Source organism: Notothenia rossii, assembly GCF_949606895.1.
Source record: "Notothenia rossii genome assembly, chromosome: 4".
NCBI lineage: Eukaryota > Metazoa > Chordata > Actinopteri > Perciformes > Nototheniidae > Notothenia > Notothenia rossii.
The window spans coordinates 32,779,431-32,803,110 of NC_136902.1; the positions used below are offsets into that span (position 1 = coordinate 32,779,431).

A 23,680-nucleotide genomic window follows, 5' to 3' on the forward strand; every position below is an offset into this window, starting at 1 on the left:
TTATATAATATAGGTCTATCTATGTTGATACAAAGATAGGCTAATGCCTGACTTACTGCTGCTCTTTTCCTCCGAGTCTGAGAAAGACATGTTGTCGTCGGGATAATTAAACGCCGTGTTTTGTTATGAAGCCGGCATGCGCTCCGATGGTGTGGGTATGGAGGAGACTTGTTGCCATCGTAGTTTGCCTTTACATGCTCAGAAGGGTCCACACTTTGGATTTCCTGCTCGACCAAATTAACTTAATGACCAGGCTCCGCTCTGAATGAAGTCTGGGTATTTCAGGCTGACACGTCATAGCACATGCAGCGCAAGGATGGAGCTTTTTATATACATTATATATATATATTTTCAACTAATCGACTATTGAAAAATTGATTAGTCAACTATTACATGGCAAACCTAGTGATGAGTTTCCTTTATTTTTTTTTCAGATGAATCGCGTTTAGGTTGACAGCCCTAATTTTCATGTAACAAATTGGCCTTTTCTATCCAAGAAAATGATATTCAACCTTTTATAGCCTTTTTTCTGATGATGATGATGATGATGATGATGATGATGATGATGATGATGATGATGAAGTACTGATTAGTTGCACAAACCAAGCATACACATTTCTCTTTTCTACAGTTTTGAGGTCTGCTTGAAAAACCGCCCAGGCAGTCAATTTTACCCATGATGTAATTATCATTTTTGGGAATAAAAAATATTTTCTTTGTAAAACTTAATTCATTTGTTTTCAGAAACCATTTTCTTACATTGTGAGTCTCCTTGCTCTGTGTTTAGTTTTCTGTACTTCTCTCAGTCTGGTGGTGCCTCTTATCCACTGCCTCACACTCCTCCCTCTCCTGAGCCGCATCCATATCAGCTTTGTGAGTGAAAGTGCTGCGTGTATAGTAGGGATGTGCATCTCCATCACTGAGGCCGATGCGATGCGCATCTCGATACGTTGCCACGATACGATACATTAACGATACATTTGAAACACCAGGCGATGCGATACGATACGATTCACCCCTGTTGCGATACAGTTCGATACGATTTGATTCAACATTATGCGATTCGGGGCGATACGATGCGATTCAACAAGATGCAAAAATAATGATACTTCAATATGATAAGACAGAGGATTTTTTTTCCTTATATGCAGCAAATCCTACATTAAAAAAAAAGTGCTTTACATATTTGGTACTGCACATCCCATCATGCCGTTTATTTTTGTACCTTTAAAAGCTCTCCAGAGTACAGTACAATTGTATAACACCTCACAGTTAAACAATGTAAGGATGAATTGCTCATGATTAACAATGGGAAAATAACAGCTACCATAGTGCAATGCCCATACAGCTGCCAGCCTGATGTGCTTAACACTCATTCATAGGCTAACTCACCAGTGAGCAGAAAGCAGTGGTTTCTATATGAACAATAAAGAATACAAATAACCTTTCACAAACAGGTATTTCATAACTGCTTACAGTAAGGAAGACATTTAAATTATTATTGGCCGTCACAGACTGCTGTAAACTAACCACCACTCTCTCTGACAGAACACCTCACTGAGTGATTTAACTCATATGTCTAACTTTCAGGTTTCTCTTTTCAGCCGTGTTGGAGATTTGGAGGATGTTGCAAACCAACCTCGTCTCCGCGTGTCGTTTGCTAAGCTGGGTGAGTTCGGGAGAAGGGAGGGATTAAGAAACACCAGAATACAAGTTAAACAATAATCCTGCTTTTAATGATATACAGTAACGATACAAAATACAAAGAAATCACGAAGCACTCTGCAGAGTACTCCGGGCTCAGGTTCTACCCCACGTGTGAGACAGGTCTCAGGAACGGCTGGTGAAAAACAAGAGCGCGAACCAAAGGAAAACACAGGCTTTCATACTAAAACACAGGAGGAGGTGTGTACGTGCATTCCCCCAGAGGTCATCTTATTGGCAGAGATCAACACATGGCCTGTCGCACCCAATCAGTGCGACACAGCAGCTTTTAGCCAGCACACACACATCTCCTTTATGGCCCTGTGTCCCTGAGTCCATCTTCCCGCCTCCTGACTGCCACACACAAGTTAAAAGTATGTTTTAAGATATAGTTGTTATAGTTGGCTAAATATACGTAATACCTGTTAATTACTTTCATATCAATAACAACGAGGAACACATTACCTATGCTCTTAAGCAGTATTAGAGATGCTTTCCAAATAGTCAAACTTCTCAGGCTTACCTATGGCCCTTCCATTTGTTTGAGCTATTGTTCACATCTTTACTTCAAATAAAAGGTTTCACATTGTATATTTCCAGCTTCCTTTACACATACTGCTATTATTAACACAAAGTAACTAACCACACACCTCTATTGAAAACAAGTCGATTCCCCTGACAATTGACATGCTGAAACTCCTGGAATGCGTCCCTCCCCCACCTCTCTCGTCCCTGTCATAAAAACTGTTTCCATTTCATATAGAGTAATAAAAGATGTTTAAGCTAATTTCTCCACAATGTTTGTAGCCATTTAGTACCCACACATGAAAGAATAAGAACAGAGGTATAGTTGACCAGTAATCATGTAGCTCTTATATTTACTTCAATGAAAACACATACACATCTGCTACAAGATTGTGTCACGCACACCCATTTTTTACGAGGGAAGCATTCCAGCGTCTGGCACTATCTCCAAATATGGTGTCCCCTTCTCACCTCTCTCTCTAAACACAAGGAATTCACCTCAATATATTGGGGGAGGGAAAAGATACTTTGTCCTTTCTAATTTAACACACATGAATATAAATAAGGTGGCATTAAAAGGAATATACCAGATTTAACTTTCCTGTCATACCACGTTACTTTAATACTTCAAATAATTCAAATAATCCTTCAATTCCCCCTTTTTGGTCTCGCATTAACGAGACCAACACACATAAGACATTTGAAACAAAACTACTGTCCTTCTTTAATACGGTGTCTGTCCCCCTTCATTAAACCCTTGAGAACAGAAAACAACCTCCAATGACAATGAAGAAACTATCAGAGTGAGAGCCTGAGTGCCAGACGGCAGCATCCTTGCGTGTTGTTGAATCATCAGGGCCCCCCCCCCCCCCCCCCCCTCAGCGGAATACGCCAACAAGGGCAGCTGATAGGGAGGGGGAGATGCGGCCTTTCCTTCAAAGGTGGAACTGATGAATCTGATCAGAGAGAAGTAGACTCCTCTGCTGCCTCGAGAAGTCCCCCAGCCCGCTGACGCCTCCTTCCAAGTCGTCTGCTGTCGGGATGTCCGCGAGGTCCTTCTCCTCCAGTCCGCTGATGCCTGCTTCCAAGTCGTCTGCTGTAGGGATGTCCGCGTTGACGATAGCCAGGTCCATCCTGATGTCCTCCAAGGTCCTAGCCGGAGTGTTCCTCGCCGCACACTGGCTCCAGTAGTACCAGATGTCCCCCTTTGCTCCTCGGCGGACGGCATGAGATGTCCTCTGGGTCACTCTGTAGAGGCCGGAGAGCCTGGGGTTGAGTCACGTAGGCCTGACGAACTCCGCTGTGTCGGCCTCCTGCTCCTCGGGTCCCCCTTTTGGCGTCAGCAACCTGTGTGGAGAAATCTGATACCCACCCCTCAAGTCTACGCTCAGTGCTTCTGGGCCCTCAGGGGTTTGACCCACCGCTGGTAGGCCGCTTCAGAATTCTAATACTTGGCCTGTGTCAACAAAATAAACCCCAACATCTTCAGGTGAACTAAATATCTCAATAGCTCTGAATTCCTGACAAGCATCTGTGTTATTATAAATGAAATCCTTGAGATCCCATTTAAAATCTAAATATAATATGAACTGCTAACGTCTCTGGTAATGGAACACACTAATGTTATGGATTAAAAACAACTAAAATCATGATACTGACAAAGTGAATAATTTCCAGGCGAGACTGCTTCTACCTGTCACTGCTTGGATATTATCAAGCTGAAAAATGAATACAGAAATCCAACATACTGTCATCAACTGTCTTTCCATTATGACTTTAAATTAAATGTACATCCCCCTAATGATCTAAACAGTCTATGGCTTTTACTTCTTTACCAGGCTAGTTACAAGATGTTGTCTAAATTAAATTCTATCTCATTACATTACTATGTTTTAACTTAGCTGTAATATGTTCTTTCTACATTTCAAACCTCAGTTACTTTAATACCTGTTGAAATATTACCAAATTGTTTTCATTATCACAGTTCACCTTCTCTGGTATTCTCATTCTGGAATTACCTCTCTCAGTAGCCCCTTGGCCACTGATTCTGCATCTGTGTTACCTGTTATAACTCAATCAATATTAGAAACATGTCAACATTCATCAAACAGTATCTTATCCCCAGATATGGAGCAGGTTAAATCTAAAACTGTCAATCAATGGTCAGATTGAACATCTGAGTTGGGGCGGCAGGTTTCTTCCAGTCCCTAAATGAAAATATCCCACACTCCCCCTTTTTACACATGTAAACATGTGTAATAAAATCCTGTATGGGAAGAAAACCTTCAGGTAACCAGTGGTTATAAGAAAATACCAAACATCATTCACAAAAGTACATCCATCATTTTTCACAGTAAACACTCCAGGGAAAATAAGTGTTCATTTCCAGCTGGCAGTCCTAAAAGAAACAGAATCTTTAGATTTTAGTTTGAGTTTTACATTTGCAAACCGCCAACTCCTGTGGGAATTAGAAACGGGTCACATGTGCGTTTTTCCAAATGTGTGGAATTGTAGGAAACCTGTGTTTCCCATGGAGCTCCAAAATAATGTATTAGTCCAAAGACATGCTCGGTTAGTTATTGTTTTAGAATCATGCAGTTACACTGATCACATGCAGAAATTCATTCACACCCACACTGTCAGGTTGTAAAGTCAAGTTTGGTCAGCCCCAGAGTCAGTCATTGATAGTGCTTTTCTCAAGTCACACTGTCAGTCAGGGTCAAAGGTCATTTGGTCTCAGTTTCATTGGCCATGTGTCGTGCTCTGCAGAGACTTTGATATTTCAGCATAGGCCAGTATCCTTTGTCTACAAAAATCAGTCATATATGGAGCGCCATCATTTATCAATTCACGATTACCACTTTAAGTCAGATATCTCTAACTTGTCATCGGGACGGCTGCTTCCCACATTTCCTGCAACTTGGTACAAAACTCACTTCATAATAGTACTACTACTACTGCAATTTATTTACACCTAAGTAGTACTAAAATGTCTAAGAAATCTAATTCAGAAACTTGTGTACATAACTATTATCTTAAGTCAAAACATTACTAGGATCTGTGTAGCTCTGCATTTCATAGCTCATTATACTCATTTATCTTCAATTCTGGTCTACTTAAAAACAATGTTAAACTCTTTAGCAGTGTGTGGAACCTTGGGTGTCCGAACATGCAACCATCACCCTTTACTCTATCAAGGATTAAAAACAGTTTCCATCCTAAAGCCCTCCTATGGTAATAACTATGCCACAATGGTGAAATCAATATTGTAACAAATGAAATCACTGCTTTATTCCCACATGAATAAAAATCTCTTGAAGAATAATTTATTAATATGATGGAAAGATTGAAGAATATGGTTCTACACTGTGCTACTCCAAAACACCCCCTGCTTAAAGTCTAGTGCATATTTCCCTCATGTCTCCCCCTTTAACCCTCAGTGTGTTTTTAGGATGATTTTCTCATTTTACATTAATAGTTTCCTCTTTACTGCTATTTTGAATTTACCAATCGATTAATTCATGGTTAATACCTCTTTTTATCTTTACTTATTTATCAAGTCAATTCAAGTTCTTTAAATGTGGTGTCTTCTATGCGCGTTTTGTGAATAAGTGTGTTTATGTGTAAACTCACTCATTCCCGTTCTCCTTTTCTCCTCCCCTGGTTGTCTCAAGCCGTGACCCCGACCTCCTCACTTCAAATCGACTATGCCAACTCCTCTGATTCTGTCTTCTCTTCAGTCCATCAGCTCTTGAATCCATCCGCTGTAACTGTTTTAGGCAGCCTTTGGCCCAGTCACATCTGCAGCCCACATCATGCCACTGTTCTTTGCACTGCTTAGCATTTCATCTCCCCTTTACAGCCTCTCTGCTGCTTCCTGGAGGGCGGATTCTGCTCTCATGTCCCCCACTCTGCTCCTGTGCCAAATCTCGTGGCTCAGCTTCATGCCCTGTCTGAGGGACTGATGAGAGTATTTCTGTATGTCAGCAAGCGGTTTGGTACTGGATGCCTCAGGCGGAGACGGTTCAGCTCCGGTTCTCTGTCTGTTTGATGGAGAAGGAGGAGCCTCCTTCTGGGTTGGGTCTTTTGTCTGCTTGGAGGGACGGGGTCGTAGCCTTTCTAACTCAGAGGGGGAGTCCAGGTCCCGGGACGCATTATCCATAAGAAATCTAGCACACTGAGATTGAATCAATCCAACCCTTTCCACTCTGTCTCTTTCTAATCATACTATATGTCTTAGTTGCTAAATGCCATCTAAACAACACCATTAATGTCTACTAATGATATTACAAAAACTCCCTCTATAAATTGTTTCATCCATTGTTACATATCTACCCAACCTGAGTCTTTCAGGAAACCATTTTCTTCCATAAATTGAAATACCTGTTTCAAGCATTACATATTTCACACACTACGAAAGAACATCTCCATACTTTCTCCAATATTTTAAATCCCACTGTTACTTAGAACAATAGTAAACCTGCAGAGCACACTGATCAGATCACAGTAATATAATTTGACTCAAGTGTAGGCCCATGTCTACTTTCCATTATACTTATTACTTTTGGTGAATATTTATTTATATTGTCTAAATACCTTGTCTATGATGTGCAAAAAGTTAGAGTATAAAAATGTGTTTTTCTTAATGTATTTACACTCCACGGATTCTCGAGTTTACTCATCTCCTAGTGTTGTCGTTCCTAAAAATGTTAGCAAACACAAAACTCCCACTACAACATTTATAGATAAATTGATCTAGCAAAATGAACTCTTTTCTAATTCAAAATGTGACAAAAGAACAATGATTTGTCTTTCACAAGATGGTGGTCTAACAGAATGACTCTTGACCTCATGGGGTCAAATAGATTTAGCCATGAGGCGGCTGACTTTAAAATGAACTGGGACAAAGAAACCACATGCATGTGGGTACATTATAGTCTAGAAATATAACCCAAAACAACACTACTTAAAAATAATAACAATTCAAATGACTTCTGGTGAAAAGCATGAAGAACAAAACAACTTAATCTACTCTCAATGTTCATGTACACCATCACTGTGTATTTAATCAGTAGTTACCGGTTGTATCCTTAATCAAACTATTTCACCATCTTCACTTATTTTAGGTTACTCATTCAACAATATGACATTCTCCCGAATAGTAGTTAACTTTATATAACTTTTACTCTCTATATTTTAGAAACAACCTTACTTTTCTCTCTCTCTCTGTCTACTCTCCAAAACATCTCATTTCTCCTGACCACAAGTTTCTCATAAATCACCCCTTTGTGTAACCGTGTGAGATGGCTGGAGTAAAACCTCTTGCAGGACCTCTGTCATGCTTAAACATTAACAGATTCCCTCTGACGAACTCACAAAAATCTTCTCTTTACTTTCTACTCTTTTGTTCCTGTATTTAATATAATTTTCCCCTTGGAATATAATTAAGTACAATCCTTAGTTAATGACAAATACCATGAAATTCACAACGCAATGCAACGGTATCAATCAGTTGTCAAAGACTATATTTAAATAGCAGCAAATCATTGTTTCTTATTTATTTCAATATATCTACCACTTCAAATCACACCTTGATCTGTTCATTTTCTATGTATTTCACTCCAACTTCAGATCACTAGAGAAAAAAGCAAGCAGACACACTCCGGGCTGCTGCTGCTGCTCTCGAGAGGAAAAAGGGTGGGGGGAACTTTCACAGACAAATACTGACACCCCCGTCTCTCTCCCCTGCTGTAGCTCTCAGCCTCTCCTTTGGAAAAGGGGGCTTCTTTCAACAATTAACACTTCTGCTATCCTTTTATTCAAATTTTTTTTTTTTTGCTTGAACCCACTGTCCTCGTAAGCTCCTAACTCACGCTCCTCTCGTTAAAATTCTCCTTACATTATGACTTCGTATCTATTCATCTGACTTAGGCTGTTTCTGTTACCAGTAAATATTCACAGACTTCATATCTATTGATCTGACTTACTGTCCTTGTTACCAGTAAATATTCACAACACACCAAAGGATATAGTGAGGCCCGGTCACTTCAGAATGACTTTCTGAAGTTTGCGTTACTCTCCTTTGGATCACTTATAACAAATAACTCATCTCCAGCCCCGTCGAGCTGTGGATTCGTTATTTTGGGTCAGTCTTATATGGAGACTTAATACAACCAACTGACTACTCTTAGACAGTCTAACTGTGGGGACTCAATACCACCACTTCCAAGCCAGGGACTTTAATACCCTTCTGGCCTGTCGGAACTTGATATCCGATTTTAACTGTGGGGACTCTTATACCTCCACTTCCAAGCCAGGGACTTTAATACCCTTCTGGCCTGCCGAAACTCAATATTCGGTTTTAACAACTAAAACACGCATTTGCATTGTTACTATAAAAAAACACTGTAAACTTCGTCTGACAACCCTAAAATTTGGAATATGGTCAAATCACAGGTTTCGAATTAAATCGTGTTTGCTCACCTGGTAGCCTATTGTACAGAGCTCTGTTTGTAGTTGTCAGAAGAGGCCGAGATGTTTAGCCCTGGACTATTCCGTCCGCTTGCCGCTGGTGGTCTCTTCCCCGAAAACACCCCACTCAGAAACGTCGGGTTCACCATTTGTTGGAGATTTGGAGGATGTTGCAAACCAACCTCGTCTCCGCGTGTCGTTTGACAAGCTAGGTGAATTCGGGAAAAGGGATTAAGAAACACCAGAATACAAGTTAAACAATAATCCGGCTTTAATGATATACAGTAACGATACAAAATACAAATACAAAGAAATCACGAAGCACTCTGCAGAGTACTCCGGGCTCAGGTTCTACCACCCGTGTGAGACAGGTCTCAGGAACGGCTGGTGAAAAACAAGAGCGCGAACCAAAGGAAAACACAGGCTTTCATACTAAAACACAGGAGGAGGTGTGTACGTGCATTCCCCCAGAGGTCATCTTATTGGCAGAGATCAACACATGGCCTGTCGCACCCAATCAGTGCGACACAGCAGCTTTTAGCCAGCACACACACATCTCCTTTATGGCCCTGTGTCCCTGAGTCCATCTTCCCGCCTCCTGACTGCCACACACAAGTTAAAAGTATGTTTTAAGATATAGTTGTTATAGTTGGCTAAATATACGTAATACCTGTTAATTACTTTCATATCAATAACAACGAGGAACACATTACCTATGCTCTTAAGCAGTATTAGAGATGCTTTCCAAATAGTCAAACTTCTCAGGCTTACCTATGGCCCTTCCATTTGTTTGAGCTATTGTTCACATCTTTACTTCAAATAAAAGGTTTCACATTGTATATTTCCAGCTTCCTTTACACATACTGCTATTATTAACACAAAGTAACTAACCACACACCTCTATTGAAAACAAGTCGATTCCCCTGACAATTGACATGCTGAAACTCCTGGAATGCGTCCCTCCCCCACCTCTCTCGTCCCTGTCATAAAAACTGTTTCCATTTCATATAGAGTAATAAAAGATGTTTAAGCTAATTTCTCCACAATGTTTGTAGCCATTTAGTACCCACACATGAAAGAATAAGAACAGAGGTATAGTTGACCAGTAATCATGTAGCTCTTATATTTACTTCAATGAAAACACATACACATCTGCTACAAGATTGTGTCACGCACACCCATTTTTTACGAGGGAAGCATTCCAGCGTCTGGCACTATCTCCAAATATGGTGTCCCCTTCTCACCTCTCTCTCTAAACACAAGGAATTCACCTCAATATATTGGGGGAGGGAAAAGATACTTTGTCCTTTCTAATTTAACACACATGAATATAAATAAGGTGGCATTAAAAGGAATATACCAGATTTAACTTTCCTGTCATACCACGTTACTTTAATACTTCAAATAATTCAAATAATCCTTCAGCCGCAGACCCCATGTCGCCTCTTTATGTGCGTCGCTAAAGTTCCTCGAACTACTTGTGTACTTTAAAGCGGCTCGGCATTGTTAACAATTTGCGAGCGATCTTTCAAGTTGACCGTCTGTAGTATATAGTGCCGCGCACATATACCATCAGGACGTTAATGATGGGGTGCAGCTGCGGAGTGATACTGTGTGTGTGCAAGTCCGCATCTAGGACGGATCTATGTATCATGGCTGTAGACCTGTTAAGTAATAAAGATACCTCATACAAAGGTCTACGGATACCTTATTACTCTCCATGACCTGCGGTCAACTATATAGAATAAAGGACTATTACACCGTCTTTCTTGAACAATCCGAAGTGTTGCCAAACGTTTGATTTGTAGGTATTTTTCGGTGCGCTGTGTTTCTCTTTCTCCTCAACTTCCGTGTGTTGATAACTGAGACTCTCGGCCTCCGTAGTGGCGAAGCAAATATCAAAGATCGTCTCTGCTGAGCGTTGACAAGATGAGGGGATTTTATATGAATGAATCCTTTTTTTACCGATGCAAAGACGCTACGCAATCGATGCATCGCGAGTTCAACCCGGTTCAACCCAAACTGTAGCCGATGTGCACTCTTTCAACCGGTGCACTCGCATCTTGAACGTTTATGCCTGTGCACCGATGCGAATCGGTGAATCTTAACATCTCTAGTGTATAGGTGTGTAAGCCAGACTTTTTGTGTGTGGACCTGTAAGCCTGTGTGTGTCTGGCTCCTGTGTGCACACACTGTACCGTACGTGTACGTGTGTATGAGGTATCACTGTAGGCATGTGTTGATGCACTATAGTGTATGCTCCTAATCAAACACCCTTACTTCTTTCTCTCCTCTCTCCCTGTCTCCGCTTAGCCCTCTCTGCTCTGATTTGGTCTTCTGCCGGCCGTGGTGACCAGCAGAGCAGAGAAATTGCCTGTTATCTAGAGGGTCGATTCTTCATGGGGTCCCGTAAATTGCTTTGTATTGACACACTGTCAGAATTGGGATCCTCATGTTAACCCCAAGATCTGGCCCTCAGGTGAGGTGAAGTGATTCTCCTCCAATGCAAACTAAACCCCTATTGTCGCTGCAGGCTAGCGCTTGGCTACTTCAGAGGGGTCCTTTTAAGATTGATCAACGCAAATTAGAATTTTTAAAACACTTTTTAAGCCAGTTAGTGTCATAGAGTAAAGGCAGCCGGCAACTCAGATGGACTTCCACGGTGTATGACCCTTGACAGCTGCAGTACCTCTTTCCTTATCTTGTGGGAGGCATTTCATCACAATCAATCATACTGGGATGACAGCTATAGTGGCCAGCAGGGCTCACACAGCCCACAGAGAGTATGATAGACGTGATTGTGAAACACCCACGTTGTGAAGAAAAAGGAGGCGATTCTGGCTGGTTTTTAAATGAGTTGAGATGTTTGACAGGTCTCACATGAATGTAAAGGATTGTTTTTGATTTTGTTTGCCTGTTTTGTGGGGCCTTATTGCATTTGCCATTTTGATTAAATAGCACGTCGTGGTCCTGCAGATCTGGCCCTCCCTTTTAAAATGTGAACAATCCGCTTATGGCTTTTATTTGGATCAGATAGTGCTGTGGGTGGGACATTGAATGAGCCTACAGGTGTGGTTACAGACAGAAAAGTAAAAAAATGTGACTATTATAATTAACAGTTTTCACCCCATGGCATTAATAAAGTATTTATTTTAAAGCGAAAAATCTTTGCGGAAATGTGGGTTTGTGTATGCGCAACATTAAGAGGTGTGTGTGTGTGTGTGTGTGTGTGTGTGTGTGTGTGTGTGTGTGTGTGTGTGTGTGTGTGTGTGTGTGTGTGTGTGTGTGTGTGTGTGTGTGTGTGTGTGTGTGTGTGTGTGTGTGTGTGTGTGTGTGTGTTGTAAGAGAGATGGATTCAGAAGGAGGTGAGCAGTAGAAAGTGCGTAATGTGTTGTGAACGGGAAACCCACTGGGAATGGTGCGAGGAGCTCTGCATATCTCATAACTCGCACACATACAAACAAACAAACAAACACACACCAGCTGGCCTTCTCCTCCCAATTTGAGTAGGCTACGTCTGCCTCTGTGTGTTTTTGTCTCCTGTGAAGTGCTGTGTGTCCAGGTGCTTCAACTTATTCTATGTAGGACAGCCTTGAGATTAGCACGCTATTCGGACCCTCCTTCCCCTGAGACCGGATCACTGAATGAGTGCATGCATTTTCTTATTTTAAATAATAGGAAAGGTGGTTCCACATTGGATTTAGTGGTGCAGTGATGACATATTTATGTAGGCCAGGGCAGAAGTTAGCATAGCAAGGGCTACCTCGACAAAAGGCTAACAGGGAGAAAATATGATAAGTGGGTAACACATGTTCTCTTCTTAAATGTTTTGTTAAGCAGGATTTTCTCCACATACTAACACCTTTTTTTAATAAAATTGTAGTGTAAATGCAATAGCTAAGAGTAAATGGCTAACGCAAGGCCATTTTTCAAATCTTTTTTTTGGTTATGACTTGCATATGTTTTGCTTTCTAATAACTGTAATGGACAGCATTCTCTTCATGTGGTGCTTGTATCCTTTTGATTAATGAAGGGGGTTTGTTGCAAACTAAGTGACAGGCTTATTTGAGGTGGACATTGAAGGTATACCAGCTTTTCTGCAGTGTGGGTAGGCTTCTATAGAATACTCCTTTATATTAATGTCACTATTTTTGTGTGTGCTATCATGACAGTAGAGAGAAATATAACCGCCTAATAATAATTTCAGCAGATAGAAACTAATTCAAGTAGCCTATACTTGTTTATTTTTCCTGATGGTCTGAATAAGTTAAAAAAAGCTAAATCTAGGCAACTGTGTGTGTTGACAGTAGTAATTAGTACTACATTTAGATTGGTATCAAAATGAGTGATCAATGTAGAGTTTATGATGAGAAAGAACATTGGTGACCTAAAAGAAAATATCAGAAATATGAAGATGAAAGGAGGTCTTCTCTCCACTCTTCTCTGATTGCTGGATATTAGCATAACAAAAAAGCTCAGACTGCAGGCTGTTTGGCAGGAAACCAGCACTAGTTGCTGCTTGCACGAAGGCTGTGTGTGAGGGAAGTTATGGAGGGAACAATAGAGAAAACTTTGTGTCACACACTTTGTAAGGCTAATCCTTTCTAAAAGTGATTTAGTCTTGCGTTACGCCTGATTTAATATGTATTTCTTAAATGGTGCCTTTTTTGTTTGAATGCAGAACAATCTAAAACGACATTAATTTCAATTCAGTTTAAATTATTTTAGTTTTGCTAAATCCCTAAACTTTTACGAAGAGAAATATGCTTTAATTACATTTTCTTAAATGATACATGTTTATTTTTCATGCTTTGTGATTATCTACTTGCAACATTGCTGTGCCCTTTGAATTGAGAGTATTGTATCTTGTGCAAAATAGTCAAACCAATCAGACCATTTCATTTAATATTAACAAAGCATGCATTGTTGCCTTAAAAGTCAAGCGTTTAGCTGTTGAATATTACAATTTAACATTTACCATTTGTATATCACATATCACAATGTATTCACTCTCTAAACTTTTGTTTTTCGTATATTTAAAAAGTGATCCGGCAGCAGTTTGTGTTGAAATCTCAGGGGATCTCATGATTCAATTTGATTCAATGTTTGAAATGTCTTAGTAGTATTATATTGTGGTAGTAATGATCAAAACAGTTCAAACTGTTTTTACTTTATGCAGGATATGAAAGAAAACTTTAAGGCTGAAGATGAACTGAAAAAGGGGCATTCACAGACAGATACTCAGTAGTTGTTGGTATATTTTTATTAATATGAGAGTTATTCAAACAAATTAAACAGAATGCTGTTTTCCTGAAATAGAGCTTTTGGTATCAAGCAGATATTTAACAAAGCTGTTCAGTTTCAAACTCTGCAAAATGGTTTTCATACATTTCAAGCACTGCTCAAGTGTTTTTAATCATGGGGTGTTTATTTTATGAGCCCATGTAATCTAATTTTCTTTGCCAAACACCACAACTCTACAGAAAAAACCCTGGTAAATGGAAAACAACTAAACAATGCAAAGCTTTTGAACCCCTTTGGGGCGTAGTTCTGGCAAAATGGCATCTTTCCCGTATGGTGATTCACAGATAGTGTGCAGCAAGCTTTGCCGTGGTCCACCTCTATCTGTAAATGTCAACGTCTTTACTTTAAAGAAACATCCCACTGCGCCGTAGTCTCCGGAGAGCCAAAGAGGTCAGAGAAAAAGCAGGGAGAGTAGAAAAAGATTTCCTTCAATACAAAATGCTGCTATTATTCATGTGGAGTGTTGAAATACACTCCTCGCAGACCCTTGTTGAGTACTCTCATTGGGAATCAGCTGGAGACGACTCCATTTTCAGCCTGTTGAAGAAAGTGGCGTCTTGTAGAGGCCAAGAGCAGTGGAGAGGCTCTGAGGTGACGCTGGCACCCGGACGCTAAACACGCCTGCGGATGCAAACACACATTGCAAATATGTGAGTGCACTTGAACGTGTGAAAACAGCCACAAGCTACACTAAAAAATGACTTTTTAAGATCTCTTGAAACTAACATGAACATCCAGCACATTCTGACTCTGAAGTACGTGATATAAGAGTGATACAAGCAATGAAACTTTGGGATTTAAAGATGAAAAAGTTTGAAACTCCTCCAAGAATTATGTAATATACGTTGCGCTGTCTTAAAGACTTCTCACCCTGTTTCAGCATTTTCTTGGTAAGTACCATTGCACAAATTGCCGTCTTATGGCCCCTAGACAATTACGTTAAAATAGTTAAACATTGAAGAGGTAAGTTGGGTAGAAAAGCAAAGTGTCTAAAAAGATAAATCTAGAGCAGTGGTTCTCAACTGGTCAGGCCTCGGGACCCACTTTTTACTTGGTCTATACATCGCGACCCAACATTTTGAAGCACTCAAATCTATTCAACAAAAAAACGTGCTGTAATACAGTATATACGCTTTTTTACAGTGCATATATCCCTTCACAGAACTAAAGTATGATTTTAAAAAAGGTTTAATGAGAGGATGGAATCAAAGCTGAACTATATAAAAAGGCACACATGCTGAAAACCCAACCCCAGCAGGGGGGTCTAGGGGGATTCTCCCCCGGGAGATTTTTAGAAATACTAACATAAACTATGCATTCTGGTACACTCTGAGAAGAAAATAAATACATCTATTACTACCCGACATATTAATAATATTTTATGCCATTGTTTGTTTTTCACTTTGTTCTGACATCTTGCTGCGAGAAGAGTAAAGAGGAGATAGTCTTTGTGACTTACTTTCAATTGTGGGTAAGGGTAGATAGCTCCCATTGTTCTGTGACCTGTCAATCATTAAACCGGGGGTCATATTTCATTATGTGTTCATTTTTATCTGAAGTTGTACCCATGGATGTATAAAGAAGAGTTATACCGCAAATGTATTCTCCGTGGGGACTTCCGGCAACAATCTTGATTCTGATTGGCCAGAAGACTCGAAAAAACATCAGCAAAGATATTTTATTGAGAAGATGGTCACTACATGACAGAAGTTTTCAAAACCGTTTATGGTCTTCCAGTCCAACGCCGACTGCATGCATAGCGTTAGAAAATCGGGCCTTCAAAATAAAAGTTTGACTTTTTCCACAAAAAAAAAAAAAAAAATCCAATTTTTTTTTCTTTTTGTTCTTGACTCACACATCCGCGACCCTCTTTTGGGTCGCGACCCACCAGTTGAGAACCACTGATCTAGAGTGTAAGCTGTGTTGCACTTCATATTGCATTTGAAACTTTATTGAAGGGACCCTAGAGCGCAACAGTTTGGAAGCAAGCTAGTTTTTAGCCGACTAGCGGTTAGATATCTAGCTAACCTAGGTTGTGCCAACTAGACTTTTTTTTTCAAGCAGCCAATTAGGTTCGCATAAAGCACCAAGATTGGAAACAGTTGGCCGGTTCCTTCTAAAAAATAAAAAAACATATGTCTGCCTGCACCTCTATTGCGAAACAACTATCACAATATCTAGTTGAAATGGTTTCAAATCTAAATAAATAATTGCTCCATATTACAGAGAGTTCTCCCTTGATAGTTCTTTAAGATATGAGCGAAACAACCATGGAGATCAAAAATCTCCAAGTTCACTTGGAAATGTATAAAGAGAGACTCTGCATCTATAATCAGGAAATAAAAAAGGCACAACAGTCTTTCTTCTCTGACATCATTACCAAAAACAAAAACAACTCACGTGCCCTGTGTGCTACCGTCGACAGACTAACAAACCCCCCACTGTCAGTAGCCTCTGAATTTCTATCCACCAGGGCCTGCAATGAATTTGCCTCCTTCTTCGCTGACAAAATTATGAAAATTAGACAAGCAGTCAGTGCCTCTGTCAGGGCTCTCGACTAACTTTCTTCACCATCCTCCCGGAATGGAACCGTCCCGAAATACAATCTAAGCCGTCCCGAAATTAATGTGGACCGTCCAGAATTTAAAATATTAGTTCTATTTCGTCCCTACTGACCCCCAGAGGCGGTGCTTTAGCACTGCATATGTCCATCGCCAGAGTTGGGTGTAACGTGTACCAAAGTAAAAGTAACGTGTTACTGTAATAATATTACTTTTGTCGGTAACGGAGTAGCGCGTTACTTTTATAATTCAGTAATCACACTACAGTTACTAACATTGCCCCGACACGCGTTACTTCGTTACTTTTATAAAATAATCACACTCATTGACAGACAAGAGGGGTTTCCGCCGCAGGTTTGTATACATGTAGGCCTACATAATCTGCGCGATTTGCGCGGCCACATCTCCACGTGCAGTGCTGCATAAACATGGCTGAGTCTTTTCATCTGTAAACTTTCTCAACGGGGCCGCTCGCTCTCTTTTCTTGATTGCCCTCTCACGGGTGAACAGTTCAATGTCCCGCTTCATTGTAGGAATTCTGCCATGTCTCTACCACTTTAGTTTGACCATCTCTGTTACTAAGTTATGGAAAACTAAATAAATAAGTAATTAGATACCTTACCGTTACTGCGCTCATAAAGAATGATAAGAATAAGAATAATGCGTCTTGAACTGGTTTAATTAATTAGTGTCTTTACGTTTCACAGACTGTTAGCTTGTTGTGGTAGGCTGGTAGCCTATTTTATTAAAGAGCATATCAAAAGAAAGACTTATTTTATGTCTTCCTTAATTAGACCCTCCAGAAAAACGCGATCCTGCGATCGCAGAATTTATCGCATAATCAGCAAAATGGCGCAGATTTTTAAAGAACATATCTAGGATTAAAAGACTAATGTCACAACAGGATTTAGAAAAGCTTGTCCATGGTTTTATCTTCAGTAGACTCGACTACTGTAATGGTGTCTTCACAGGTCTCACTAAAAAATCTATTAGAAAGCTGCAGCTGATTCAGAACGCTGCTGCTCAAGTCCTCATAAACACTAAAAGAGTGGATCACATCACTCCTGTTCTGAAGTCTTTAAACTGGCTTCCAGTCTACCAAATAATTGATTTTAAAGTACTGCTGCTGTTTTTTAAAGCACTGAATGGTTTAGGACCAAATTATATTAACGATCTCCTGCAGAACTATGAACCATCCAGGAGTCTCAGGTCTTCTGGGACGGGTCTCCAACTAAACATGGAGAAACAGCGTTTAGTTTTTATGCCCTGACCATCTGGAACAAACTCCCTAAATCCTGCAGGTTCGCTTTTTGACGCTGCATTTGAGTGAGTTGTTCATATTCACACTGCAGTATTGCTTTTATTCATGTATTTTATACCTTTTGTGTTTATTTTATTATCTTTACTTTTTAAATGCCTGTTTTTAAATGCCATTTTATAATGTGTTTCTACTGTATTTATTCTTAAATGTCTTTTATTGTATTTTGTAAAGCACTTTGGGTTGCCGTGTGCTGAAAGGTGCTATATAAATAAACTTTGCCTTGCTTTTTATGACTTGTCATTGTCTTTATCTTGTATCAGACACTTTACAGTTAACATCTTACTTAGTTTAATTAACCAATGGATGCTTAACAAGTTAAATCTGATAAGAAAACATTACTTATTATAGTTTTAAAATAGAATGTTCTGACTCTCTTAAATTGCCCTTGTCAAGCACTTTTGAAAAGCATGCATTTTCCAGACTCGGGCACACGCATCAACAGCATCTCTCCCCTGTCCTTCACACAACTCCCCCCAGTGGGCCCTGTCATCGCAAAACAGGGACAAATGAGAGATGAGGAAGACAGAGAGGTGTGAAAGTGCTGTCTGGACCCAGCAATCTTGCCTACTGTTAAAGCTTCAGCGAGTGCGTGTGGATGTATTATGACTGCCTGCTTAAATTGCCGGCTTGTTTACCCGAGTGTGCGCGTGCATGCATTTTGACAGTATCCTTCGTTTGCCAGGAAAATGTCTCTCCAGAGACCAACAGCACGCCGCCACTCTCGTCTAAGGTGTCAGAATGTTGTTTCCTCCAAACAAAGTGATGACATCCTGTCTGCGATTCAGACCGCCCGCGTAGATTCACACTCGAAAGATCGGACGGCTCCAGCCTTTTTATTCACATGAATCACTCATGTGGGTTTAGGAATAAGAATACCAGCCGGATTTAGATTTGTACTTGTCCAATAACTCCAAAAATATAGTATGATCAAAAAGGTCTGCTTGCTTTTTGCACATATACCTTTGGGTATGATAAAGAAGCATAAGGTTTTTCTTAAGTAGGACCATTAGGAAACCACTATAGGAGGACAAATATTAAGACGCTGTCAACGCAGAGCCACTGGCCCCTCGCCGCACTTTCCCATGTTGAAAAAGAGGTTTTGAAAGCCTCATTTGCACTCTAATGCACTGCCAATCTACAATGGATGTGTCATTTTGATTCAATCACTGTCAGTCTGTGACCCCCGGCTAATATTTACTGCCTCCGTCTCAAAGACAGGTGTACATCTCAAGGCCCACTTTAAAATAAGTGCGACAGTTACCATTCATTTCTTTAGCCATATGAATGTTGCATTCATTGTCGCATGAAATGTAAATATGTCAACAATTTCAACTCCGCTATGCATTTGTAATGGCTTGTTTGAGAATCACTGAATATATTATTTACAAAATGTTAAGATATACAACAATACCATTTCAAAAATAATTCAAGGTTCAAATATTGCTGGGAGACATTAAAAAAATCATATAAAGATGTGTGTAAATGTGTGCCAATATGAAGAAAATGTATGCTTTCACAAAACATATTTAGAGAATGAGAATTAAGGGACATGAATCATTAGTATTGTGGTTATAATAACTATGTGGGTAAAGGCAATTAAAAGAAGAGCCCTGGTTAGTTTCGAAAATGACATGGATTTCACTAAGCAAGAGATGAACCTAAGAGTTGCCCTACGCTGCAACCCAGGAGTCAAGGTAAGACTCTAACGGGGCTGTAACAGTTTGAACTCTGTTGAACATTGACGTATTGTGTTTATGTACTTTTAATACTGCGCCTTTTGAGTTTATATTTAATAATATATGTGTATGTGCTGGAAGCATTAGCAGCTAGCTGAAGGGATACCCATTTGTAATTTGAATTCTAACTAAACTTTTTATGGTTGGTGTTACTGGTAATTTGAACTGAGTCGAGCCCTGTGAAATGATTTGACGTATTAAAAAGGTATCCAGATCAGGGTGTTTGTTGCTTTTAACTGTGACAAAGCAAACTATTTGTGTGGAAAGATTCTAATAGCCAAAATAGTTAGAATCAAGACATTTCGGTGAACTGAAACATAGTCCATGAGGAAAAGTTTGCTATCTTTTATTTCAAAAATAATTGAACCTTTTAGAAAGGTGGGATTCCATAACAATAATAATCCAAGTAATTAATGTAAAACACCTCAAATGTCTGTCGCATTGTTTATCAGTTTTTGTAGAGTTATTTATGGTACATTACAATGGGTTTTAATGTTATTTTCACTTTGGAAATGTCATCATATCGATGCTGCTGCTGTATGATAGCTATCGGTTAAGAATTTTACAATCAGCAGAAAGCCACAAACAAACCTTCGGTGTGGCTTTTAAATGTTTCTTAACAATGCGTTTTACATTTAGTGGCACTCGGAAATATAATTGGTCAGTTTCATCAACCCTACCCTTTACAAGGTCTTTCTTGCTTGCATTAAAAGTTACATTTGTATGGACTGATCAATATTTAATGAATGTGAAATTGCAATGCAGAAAAGCTTGTGAAGCTTACACTTCACATGAAAAGTTTAATGATTTTGCAGTGGCCTGTGCTGTCCTTTATTTATATGAACCAAAAATGGTGCTAATATGTGAAAGAAAATCCAGTTTTAACACTTTGTTCTATGTGCAGAAGTGTTATCATTGTAGTATTCAGTGGCTTTGATGTTCCCTCTTATTTGGTGTGTGTGATTTGTTTAGGCAGCTTTTGACAGAGCCCGAGAGCGTTGTCTAACGCCACACGTGTAAGATTTGAAAAACCTTTGGTGTTATGCATATTTGAGTCTGTAAGATGAGAGAACATTGCTAGAGGACAGGGTTTGTCAGCCTGTGGAAAATTAGTCATGAAGGCTGGAAAGCTTGGCTATATTGGGTGATGCAGTAGTGAGTTCTAAACCCCGAAATGACTTTGCATTTTAGAAGTTCTCGGTTCCCTCTTATCAAAGCCACCTTTAGCTTAGCGGTGGGGACGTGACGCGACGGTCAGGTAATTTGTTAATAGCCTAACGATAGCTTTTGACTTACGGCAATGGTAATTAAGCAACAATGATCCTAAAAGTGGTGTTTCTATGACGATCATCCTCATGAACGAAATGTGTCAGTATCATACAAAAATACATCATCACTGCACCACTGATCCATTTTGAGTTAACACCGTTGTTGGGCAGTGTTGCTGACTTTTGCTATGCATATTTGTAGATTGCTCCTGTAATAATGTGAGTTGCAACAGTTCAGACGTAATGTTTTTTCCACTGCCAAAATTAGTCAATCACAACCCTCACATGTGAACTGTACAAGAGGCTTGAACAAACCTACATCTGTTCTTTACACACCGAGGCAGGTTGACGGCTTTCCCTTGGTTCGTGGATCACTTTTCACGAGGCATGTTTGCTTATTAAATTATTGATAAGAGATTAATAAAAACAACAGCCTGTTTAGCTATGGTGAATATAAAATGAAGGCAATGTTGCAATTTCATTGAATGGAAAGTTGGGCTTTTGAACCAAAGTGAAATATCATTATAATTACTGATGTCAGACTTTATCTTGAGAAGTTGGTGTTGAAAGCCAGAGGGAGCACATAGGCGCCGTTTTTATACAGAAAGATAATGAAACTGCAGATGCAATCTTTCTTTCTTTTGGAGAAAATCATACACTCTATTAAAGATGCTCTAACACCGGGGATGAATATTCAAGCCTTTGCAGAGAATAGTTGTCACAGTGACCTTCTCAAAAAAACAAATAGGGCCAGACTCATTGAGAGTGAGTAAATGATGACAATCGTTGTTGCAATGAATAATCAGACTCCATCTGTCCGTCCAGAAAGTCAAGCAGCTTGTCGGTGACAACAGAAACCTGTTGGTTTTTGCTTGAAAGAAGCACCTTTGCAGCACATTGTTTAAGAGGCGATAGACAACATAATTGCTTAAACTTAACGTGATGAAGTATATTTTGATCACACTTTGTTTAGTTCTGTATAAGCCTTGCTTTACTGCTCTCAGGATTCAGACTCCAAACAAGTGGTGTTCTCCCTTCCAAATAAATGAAATATACACATATGAATAGCTCTCTTCCTCTCAGAGAAAACGCAACAAAATAGCTACAGAAGCTACCCCTAGCCAACAACCGACAGACTCTTTGAGAGAGATCCCAAAGTAACAGAACTCATGTGTATTATCCTACTGTGTGGTTTACTCATATAACTTAGAACTGAGATTCTAGTTTATTTGAATTGTACAGTTTTTTTCCCTTGGACATTTACTTTAGCGAGGCTGCTAGTTGTAGCCATAATGCTTACTATATATGAACACATTGATTAATCTTCTTGTTCGTATGAAGACAGAAGGTGGACAGAAAATATATCATCAAAGTCTCCGTTGTGCAGTTGTTAGGGCAGAATCTCTGCTTCGCGCGTTCCTCTATGAGTTTGTTTTAAAAGAAGGAAAAGTCAAAGCACCAGGATAAGGGTTAAACAATAATCTGCTTTAATGGTGGAACATACAATAAATCACCCAATCACCTAATCACGAAGCACTCTGCAGAGTACTCCGGGCTCAGGTTCTACCACAGTGTGAGACACGTCTCAGGAACGGCAAGTCAAAAACAAGAGCGCCGATCTTCAAAATGATCACAACATTTATACACAGGTGGGGAGGAGTTTTGTCGCTTGCTCTTCCCTAGCTATTTGTTATTGGCGAGTTCACTTCTGACCGAGATAGCCAGTGAGTTGGCAGTGTTCCATTGGTCGGTTTCACTTCTGGGCGGGACCCCAGGTAGTGGGTCAGCAGCTGTTGATTCCATCTGTTGCTTCACGGTGTATGTGAGTGTGTGTGTGTGTGTGTGTGTGTGTGTGTTTCTGTCCCTCTGCCCTCAGGCAGTACCCAAATCAATGATTTGGAGTCATGACAGAGGACTCTTTGACAGGACACATACTCATTCCCCCTAAACATCTTCAACACACACACACATCCTATCATGTATCTTTAACAGAAGTTAATTGTTCTTGTCGCTTAATGGCTTCTGTGAACTTCCTTTCACCTTGAAGTCAACTTACTAGGAATGAATACATTTTATTGATAAGCTCAAAAGGACGTTTATCTCGTTTACTGTTGGGTGAACCAAGTCTCAAGGCCTCTTTTGGGGTCTGTAGGAGATAAATCATTAATTCTACAAGGCTTTAACTGCCTTATATCTGAAAATGTCTCTGGGAATTCCCCTGTTAATTGCAAAGACTATTGATAATTAACAGAGAGACCCTAGGGGCCTCTTCTTGGTATCTGCTAGGCAGAAGTCACTCAATGCAGAAATCACAAGTTTAACACACATTCTATATAAGGTGACATTAAAATGAATATACCAGATTGAACTTTCCTGCCATAACCAGTGCTTGAATTGGGCCGGTACTCACCGGTACGCAGTACCGGCACTTCTGATTTTTACCCATGTGGTACTGGCACTTCTTACTGGTACTCAGTAAAATGCTGGTACTCAGCCGCCGGCAATATACGTATATATTGTGAACGCAACGCAGCGCAAATGTGGGTCTGACTCTGCCTCACAGAGGGTGACTGGCTGTCTACATGACGTGGCCTGCCGACATTGCCACTTTCATACAGATCATACTAATGCCCTCGATTGGTCTCTGTGTGTCATTCAAGCTCGGGAGGGTGTGTGTTGGTGTATGTGTGGAGCGAGCGAGCGAGAAAGCGCGCGCACCGGTTACGTGTATTGTTGTTAGCATCTGGTGCTAGCTAGCTGCGCTAACGGATATAAGGAGCTGTTTCAACA

At 40.0% G+C, this 23,680-nt stretch overlaps 1 long non-coding RNA gene across 1 annotated transcript in view; it reads right to left on the reverse strand.

The window, feature by feature from the left end:
- Positions 1-1,714: 1,714 nt before the first annotated feature.
- LOC307036942 overlaps positions 1,715-23,680 on the reverse strand; it is a 167,688-nt gene continuing 145,722 nt past the window's right edge. Inside the window, exon 2 of the long non-coding RNA XR_013807539.1 lies at positions 1,715-8,908. This is a non-coding gene — a long non-coding RNA (uncharacterized lncRNA). The remainder of the gene's footprint in view (positions 8,909-23,680) is intronic.